Consider the following 8979-nt stretch of genomic DNA (forward strand, 5'->3'; position numbering starts at 1 on the left):
AAAAGCCTGTGTACTGGTCAGCACCGCCGGCGCCTTGCATTACACACAGTGCAACAGTCAGTCAGTCAGTCGGTCCACAGTCCCCTCAGGGCAGCTGGTCGTGATGGAACAGGACAATAACAATCAGTCAGTCAGTCGCTGCACAGTCCCCTCAGGGCATCTGGTCGTGATGGAACAGGACAATAACATAAAGCACATCATACTCGTCTGGTCGTTCCCTAACCAGCGGGTCAGTGGTTCGATTCCCAGCTTCTCCACTCCACATGTCCTTATGCAAGACGCTGAACCGGTGACATCACCGGTGTTTGAGTGTGTGAGCGACTGTGTGTGCGAGTGGTTAAACAAATACTGTAAACAATCTAAAGTTTATTTAGAAACTACTTAGTTGAGACTAGAGAAGGATGGTGGTCTCTAACACACTGTACACCCACTCGCTCTTCCTTGCTCATTTGGTGCCTGATTTAGTTTTAATGTCTTGACAAGTTTCATTGTTGCTGATGGTTACAGGTGTCGGTCACCAGAAGAGGTTCCTGGGTTCAGCCACAGTGAGGCTGCGACGCTGCTGCAGCCCGACTCACATGTCATGAAACTTAGTTTGTTAAAAATTTACTTGCTCTCTTTGACATGATCAGTGTGTTCAGAAACCTCTGTGTTAAAGCACGAGCACCCCCAGTCACCGGGGGTGCACGAGCCAGCGCATGAGCCATCACGCTCTTCGTACTGGTCTCAAGCCTGGATGAAGTGGGAGGGTTGTGTCAGGAGGGGATCTGGTGACAAAACCTGAGCAGATCACACCTGTGGATCTGGATTTCTACACCTACTGTCCGGAGATCAGTGACCTCGCTGTGGCGACCCCTAGTGGGAACAGCTGAAAGAAGAAATAAAAACGCCTGAATCCACGTCACGCCATTGTAAAACATGACTAAGTGTTTAACACCTTGATCTAGATGTGGTGTTTTAACACTGGGACGCTTTCGGTTTGTTTAAACCTCTAACCTGTAAAAGGGGATTCATCACTATCTTGTAGTAGCAAGAAAGTATTGTAACATGAAATAATACCTCGTTACAATGTGAAGGGTTTTTGTAAAACCATGAAGTTTCTGATGTGAGCCATGAGGTGACACGGGTCAGACAGGAGCACAAATTAGTTTCACCTGTCAATTAATCTGTACTGTTGCTATGGTTACCTGCAGTTTAACTTATCGTGAGCTCTGATTTGCTGACACTCTTTTTAATTTGTGCAGCTGTCAGCCAATTAGAAACCAGCCTGTGTGTCTAATTACTATTCATTAGAGGATAAAGGTGTGTGATGCTGCGTCCTCACAACAGGACACCTCAACAACAACATTCTGCCTGTTTGTATCAAATCATCAAAAAACAGAACAGAACAAGCTACAAACATTTATCTTGTCTGTTGTAAACCTGCCTCTGGCTCAGCTCGTCTCACTGCGTCTCCTCCTGGAGCTGCTCCAGCTCAACAGGGAATCCCTGAATCTCCCCCTCAGGAAACACATCTGCTTCCTGCAGAGCCGCCAGCTCCCTCCCTCCCTCCCCCCCTCATCTGATGATCTGCATTGCAGTGCCAGCCGTCCCCCCACGTCCTCTTCCTCCTCCTGGTTGATCTCTGCAGTGAACAAACAGCAGGGCGACCCTCTCAGTCTGAGATTCAACATGCTCCTACAGCCTTCCTCCTCCTCCTCCTCCTCCTGTCTCTGTCAGCCTGGTGCCACAGCGCCCCCTACAGGGCACAGCTGACACCACAGCCAGCTGCCCCTCGTACTGAGGTTTCATCTTCTGACACCTGAGACGTGTTCAGAATCAGTTTTAGTGAAAATGAGAGGTTTCACCAGTGACTTTTACTTTTACTATATTAAATGTATCAGTGGACAACAGGCATCACAAAGACCTCCAGTGGTCCTGTACTTTTACTGCTGATACTTTAAGTACCTCGAGATGTATTATGCATCTGTACTTTTTAGTTAAGTAATGTTTTGACTGCAGGACGTTAACTTAGTAACAGAGTATTTTTACATTGTGGTATCACTGCTTCTACTGAAGTAACAGACCTGAATACTTCCTCCTTCACTTCCTGTCAGACGTCACCATGTTCCCAGACCTCAGCAGCTACTTTGGTGAGTACAGATTACTTTGAAGAGATCATGACCTACCATACTTAAACTTAAACGCTTGTGCACACATTTAACAACCTGTAAATGCATCATATAAAATTACGAATAGTTTTACATATTTATACACAGAGAAAGCTTTATGGTAATAGCTTTAACATGCTACCTTAGATTACTGAGCTCAGTAAAATATTGTTGTGATGCAGTTATTATTAGTGCATTTTCAAAAACAAATTACCCAGAACTCATCACACACATTTGTAAATGTTCTTTTTATTAACACACACTGTAGTGGAAAGTAATAAAGTACATTTACTGAAGTACTGTTCTTAAGTACATTTGTGAGGTATTTATATTTGAGTATTTTTCTACTCCACTACATCTCAGAGTGAAACCTTGTACTTTTTACTCCACTACATGTACCTGACACCTTTAGTCACCACTTCCTTCCTCCTCCTGTCCTGTGAAAACCACGTATCTTCAAATTAGGTGATTTTGAATTTTTCCGATAAACTTGACAGTTAATTGCTGCTTTAGCTAAAAATCTAAACCAAAAAAAAAAATATTGTCTGAAAACTATCATCACAGAATTGACCACAGAACTGTTCCAAACATAAAACCTTATGGGATGTGATGCACCGCTGTAGATGAAGCTCCCAACAAAGTTAATGCAACCTGGAACAACTAGAGCAGTAAAATGTGACGTTAATGGACCAGTAAACATCCTGTACAACAGTCACGTGACACTAAAACACCGGGACTTTTACTTAAAGTTTCTGTATGTGACTTGTATCAGATGTTGTAGAAATCTGCTCCACAACGTGTCCTAACATGGAGAGGAGCTGTCAACGCCAGACTCACTGAACTGGCAGCAGCGCAGAGATGTCTGCTTCTAAAGGGTTTGGAGTGGGACTGACCTCTGACCAGTCAGATTTTCTACTACTTCTGATTGATCAGTGACTTTTGCTGCGTTCTTGTTTATTGTAATTTCAAATATGTGCAGAGCTGGGCAGAGCGTGGCGGAGCGCAGTGGGGCAGAGCCGACTGATTTGGAGGTTCAGGCTAGTTAAGTTACATACCGTAGCTTTAAGTGAAGGATCTGAGGGGTCAGTGCTGGGTGTCATGGCAACAGGTGCAGTCTGCCTTCTGATTGGCTGTGTGTCTCAGTCAGAAGTGCTGAGTGGACCCTCCTTTTTAAAGCCCCTTCCTCCCAGTTCATGGCCTCCTGTTATTTAGCAGGTTTGTTTGTGCATCCTGGCTGAACCTTCTCGTGGGGGAGGAAAAAGCTGCAGCGGGGATCGTATATGTGCCTCTGTAGGGACACCGGGGGCATAACCTGACAAATGTGTGGGGTTAGTTGGTAAGGACTGCTGTCTCTTGTGTTCCTTGTACAGAGGTAGGGGTGCAGGTAGAGTACTGCTGAGGTGTGTGTGGAGAGGATGGAGAGCTGGGACGCCATGTTCCACTTGTCAGACTTTTAAACCCGATATATGTGAGACCTTCATGAACCTGGATTTCTGATGAATTTAAGGCAAGTGCTTTGGTTTGTCAGTGCCGTGACATTGTAGACCTGCACTAAAAACAACTTGGCAGTACCTCTACTCTCTGAACCGCACGAGTCTCTGTGAAAATAAACTTCTCACCTGGATTCCTAGATTTGGGGATGGATGGTTCTTTTCATGTTAAAATAGATGGAAGGGAGCATGATGATGATCTGCTTGTTTGTTAGGTGACTCAGATATTAAGAGAGAGCTCCTCTCGGTAGCTGCTAAAGGCTGGACAGATGGAGAATGTCAAAGTTATCTGGTTCCTCTGACTCTTAGGATGCTGACAGTGGGTCAGTACTAGAAAACAAGACAGATGTCTGCTGTGGAGGAGGAGGTGATGGGGTTGGGCTGAGGGCGAAAACTACTTTGATATCTTAGGAAGCCTGACGACAAACAACAGTGGGAAGAAAATGTCTACACAAACCAGATGGTGTGATTTATAACACGGGGGCAGCAGGGGCAGCCATACAAACAATGTTAGCCTCGGTACATTGAACACTGAGTCCACAGGCAACAACAGCGGTGTCAGCAAGGCCCCACCATGTCTGAATCCTGCTAGATCTCTCTCTGGCTGGTTTCAGCACTTGAACAGCACAAAGTCCAGACAATCGAGAGCCTTTTCTATTTTCCGTGGTGCTCATGACAGTAGCATACCCATCAGAGCACTCGCTGAGCTCTGAGGACAAGGCACATCACCAAAAACAATGCTGAAGGTGAGGCAGGGCGGTCTGAAGAGAGAATCTGGGTCATGGTTGTACTGCTCATTTTCAGTTTTCTTCCAGATTAATTTGAATCTAGTTTAATTCCAGCCTGTCTGATTGTTCAGCTGTTTGTGTTTCTGGACCTGTCCAAGCACGACAAGCAACCACATTAAATGATGATGAGCCTGAAGAAGCTTTCAGCCTTGAACTTTGGACATGTGGCCTAAAATACATGTCAAATCAAATTAGAGATAAAGGGAGTGGGAAAGAAACCTGAAAGAGATGTGCGAGATTCTGATGAGGACAGTAGTGATGGATATTGCTTTTATTCCACATCTCCGTGTTCTGGGACCCAGTCATCAGACCAGCCAGGTGGAACAAAACCCCCAGCAGTGACCCATCAGACTCAAGTACCTGCCCCTGCTGCACCACCACCAGAGCCCCCTGGTGGAGACAATTGGGACGCATCTGATTCACCTGCTGTAGAGACAACTAGTGAGATGGATCCAGTTGCCAGTGACCAGCCCCACAGCTCAGCACCTGCCCCTCCATCACTTGCCGCTCCTGAGGGACCTGAGGAGCAGAGACCCCAGCGACCACAACGTGAGAGGCACCCACCGAGACGTTTGACGTATGATCAGTTGGGCATCCCATCTTGTTATAGTGTCCAGCCTGCACCACACCTATTCCCGGTATGTCCGGGAAAGGTCCAGTGGCTACCAGCTCTGCAGCCATACTATGCCCAGTCCCCTGGCATTTATGGACTTCAGCAAGTGTGAGTCAGTGACTGCTCGTCAGTGACTGCTCGTCAGAGACGTAGAGCTCCAGGGCCAGGGCAACCTGCAGAAAGGTACAGGGAGAGAGAGAGGACACACTATGGGAGAGAGGAGACACGGGGGGGAGGAGAGCATCATGGGGTCTCCCAGCAACCTAGGCCTATAGAGCATAACTGAGGCTAGGAGGAGATCATTGGTGACTTTCACCAATGTGGTTTCTGTACTATGATGGACTCTAAAACATGACTGAAAATCCTCAAACAAATCATTCTTGTGCAAGTGGTCACTTATGATGCTACATGTGACATGGGAGAGATCACATACATCTCCGGAGAATGTTGGCATGCTTGTTCTAAGGTGACGTCCATGAACCGGCCCACAGCCGAAGCTGTTTGTGAACAGCTGCTAAGAGATCCAGTTTGTCTGCCTGTCCAGCATGACCCACACAGCGCTGACTGGTTTTCCTGTTGTCCAGTTAGAATTGGTTTTCATTCTTTTTGCAGGATTCAAAACTGGTCTGAGAGGAGATGGTCAAAAGCACAGCCTCCTCTGAATGTGATTATGTTTTTGTATTGTTTGCTTATGTCCATTGTGATATTCACCCTTTGGTTTTTTGCTTGTTGATCAGGGTAAGAGGAGAGCGGTGGTTTACAGCTGGACAGTGTCACAGCTCTAATGTTCAGTTCAGTTTAGTCTGCTGACCCTACTGGGCTGTGACTGACAGAACCACACAGCATTACTTTACACCTTTTGCCAATGACTTGACATTAGCTACACAGCCTAAAAGCTCTTTTCTATTTGGTCTATAACTGAAAGAGTTTAGCACTTTATCAGGCTGCGTGTGCAGGAAGAATCTTAACATGTTCGCCACCTTGGTTTAGCATGGATTAGCTAAAACACACAGTACACAATTTCAAAATAAAGTTAAAAAAAACAATACAGCTGAGGCTGATGGGAAGGTCATTGTGTTTGAAGGTGTTTAGCCATAAACCAAAGTATTGGACAGATGAAACCTGACGATTACAGTTTATCCTGAAAGAGACCCGAGAGACTGTCGTGGCTAGAATGTGATACAGACTAAATTAATTCAGACAAATCATCCCAATTTAAGTAATCATTTAATATTACAATTATTCTGAACAGAGTAGTAGTTAACTAAGTAATCTGGTAGTTAGGGAACAGAGAACAGAATCACTCCTCCTGCAATGGGATAGATAAAGTATTAAATAAGAAGATTGTCAGAGCGCCAGTCAGTCATTGTTGATCAGTCAGTCCATTGGCGCACCATCAGTCAGCGTCCCCCCGGCCAGGTCTAAGCTCACTCAAGGCTGCTGCACCATTTGTAATTCCTTTTTCTTATCACTAACCCAGCTATCCTAGCCTTTTATCTGCTCGTAGTTACACAGCCTTCTATGGCCTGAGCCAGAGACACAGTCTCATGCCAACTCCACACACCTTCTTCCGAGCATTGTCTAAGATAAGGCCAGTACATGAACTTCTAGGTCGCATTGACCTAGCGCACATTTCCTTTTTCTAAACCTGAACAGAGCACAGGAACAGTTCACATAAGGCTGAAGCTATGTCCATTTCCCATTCAAGGAGGAATTGGCTCTGGATGTTTGCCCATAAGTTAAACAAGGGGGGACACAACCCAAGATATTCTTGCTTGAGCAAGAGAAGAGAAACGAATCAAGCTTACATAAACACTTAGCTCACCTTTACATAACTATTACAAATAATATCTATATATGAACTACATAGTGTTCTATTACATATTACCTCTGGACTGGTAACTCGTTTGTTTTTAACCACTACAGAACCAGATTTCATGACAATAAGTGTTACAATATTTCAGTCTGCACTAAAGAGCTGGACCTTCCAGTATTACCATACTCAGCAAAATATTAAAAAAACGAATCCACATTTGGTGACATTTTCCAAAGCGTTGGTGAAATGTAATTTGCTTCCACATTTAAGTAGAAAGTGGTGCTTTTATTTTTAAATGACTGGACTGTGAGGCTTAGTCTTACTGGTGTGGTGTAAAACCAAGCAGCAAACGCCTGTGACCCAGACGGTATTCTGCTCCCGTTGCCTCTCAGATGTCAGCGTTCACTGCCTGCTGCTGTTCCCACAGGCTTCCCAAAGGGACGCTGCTGAGGAGCTGGCTCACCAAGTCGCGGCCCCGGCTGCTGCTGCTGATCGCAGGCTTGAAGAGGCCTCAGGTGACCCTCATGAGGAGGAAAAGGATGAAGCGCACAAAAGTAGCAAAGGCCACGTAAGCGGTAAATATGTCTTATATTGCATGGAGGACGTCTGAACCCACAACACAGGAACTGGTTACTAAGGATGATCATGCTTACACAGGAAAAACAGCTGCACATGCACATTACATGACCACAAGCTTCTGACCAAACACACAAAACACTAATTAGACCAGGAATAGATTCTGTAAGAAATAAAAATGAAAACTGTCCATGTGAAAGTCCAACTTGGATGCAGTCCATCAAAAGCCCGGTGTCCTCTCTCTTCTTCCAGAACCTGCAGCCGAATGCCTCAATTCACCTGAGTCCTAGACAGAGACAATTTGTTTGTTAGAGATGAATACAAAGGAAAGGAAGAGCTGTGTGCCAGGTCTTTGCCCCAGCAATAAACTACAACCCAGGCACCGCAGAACGGAGAGAAGCCAGAGGACGAACCACAGAGACTGAGACCTCCAGACTAGTTTGGACTGCATCTGGACCTAGACTACCAGCTGCACGTCCTGTTCTGGCACATTAGACTGTGATGACTGTAACTTGTGCACTGCTCCTATTCAAACACAAACTGCTGGTAGAACAGCCATCCATGTGTTCCTAGTTCCGACTCTGTCAGGTTTCCAGGTTGATGTGTTTGAGCCTCAGAAGAACCCAAATGAGCTGCTGATTAAACTTTTAAACCTGATGGTATGCCAACTCCTGCCTTGCAGTTTTCTCTCACATCAAACCTTTGCAAGTAGCTTCCACATGGTACAAAGCTTTAATGACAAGAAATGTGATTGTTACAACATTAAACCTTGATGATAAGCAAATCTGTAATGTCGAGGTTCACACACTGCATCTTAAAACAAGGTTCCTAATGAAACACTGTTTGCAACAGAAACGGAAAAGATTAATTATACATGACGTTCCTGCTGTATATGCACTTTAAGTCCTTGATTAACTAAATGAGATATTAGCAAACTTGATCTTCTGGGTTTTAGTCAAACCTATGTTTTTTTCATTTTCATAAAGTGGCTAGAAGAAGTTTGTGACGTGTTTGCTGCCTGGGTACAATGCATTTCTACTGCTTGATACAATAGCAGCTACATTGCTAAAAATTTACTGAAAATTAATCCCAATAATTCCATAAAAAGACTCCAGTTAATCCAAAATGCTGCAGCCAGAGTACTGACAGGAACTAGCAAGAGAGATCATATCTCTCCCATATTAGCTTCTCTCCACTGGCTCCCTGTAAAATTCAGAATAGAATTTAAAATCCTTCTCCTAACATACAAAGCCCTTAATGACAAGGCTCCATCGTATCTTAAAGACCTCGTAGAGCCTTATCATCCTAACAGAGCACTTCGCTCTCAGAGTGCAGGTTTACTTGTGGTTCCTAGAGTCCACAGAAGTAGAATGGGAGGCAGAGCCTTTAGCTATCAAGCTCCTCTCTTATGGAACCAACTCCCAGTCTCAGTTCAGGAGGCGGACACCCTCTCTACCTTTAAGATTAGACTTAAGACTTAAGAGCTCCCCTCCCCTCCTCTCCATCCATATGCCACCACTACCCGTGACTGTGTCTCCTCTCCCCC

General features: G+C 45.0%; 1 long non-coding RNA gene across 1 annotated transcript; it reads left to right on the top strand.

Moving 5' to 3' along the window:
• The first annotated feature begins 1639 nt into the window (after nt 1-1639).
• Nucleotides 1640-8140, top strand: LOC109971822 (uncharacterized). Its single transcript, XR_002276595.1, has 3 exons — nt 1640-2132; nt 7285-7432; nt 7686-8140. It is a non-coding gene; the product is annotated as an uncharacterized LOC109971822 (long non-coding RNA).
• The last annotated feature ends 839 nt before the right edge of the window (nt 8141-8979 follow it).

This window comes from Monopterus albus, unplaced genomic scaffold, assembly GCF_001952655.1.
Source record: "Monopterus albus unplaced genomic scaffold, M_albus_1.0 scaffold235.1, whole genome shotgun sequence".
Classification (NCBI taxonomy): Eukaryota; Metazoa; Chordata; class Actinopteri; order Synbranchiformes; family Synbranchidae; genus Monopterus; species Monopterus albus.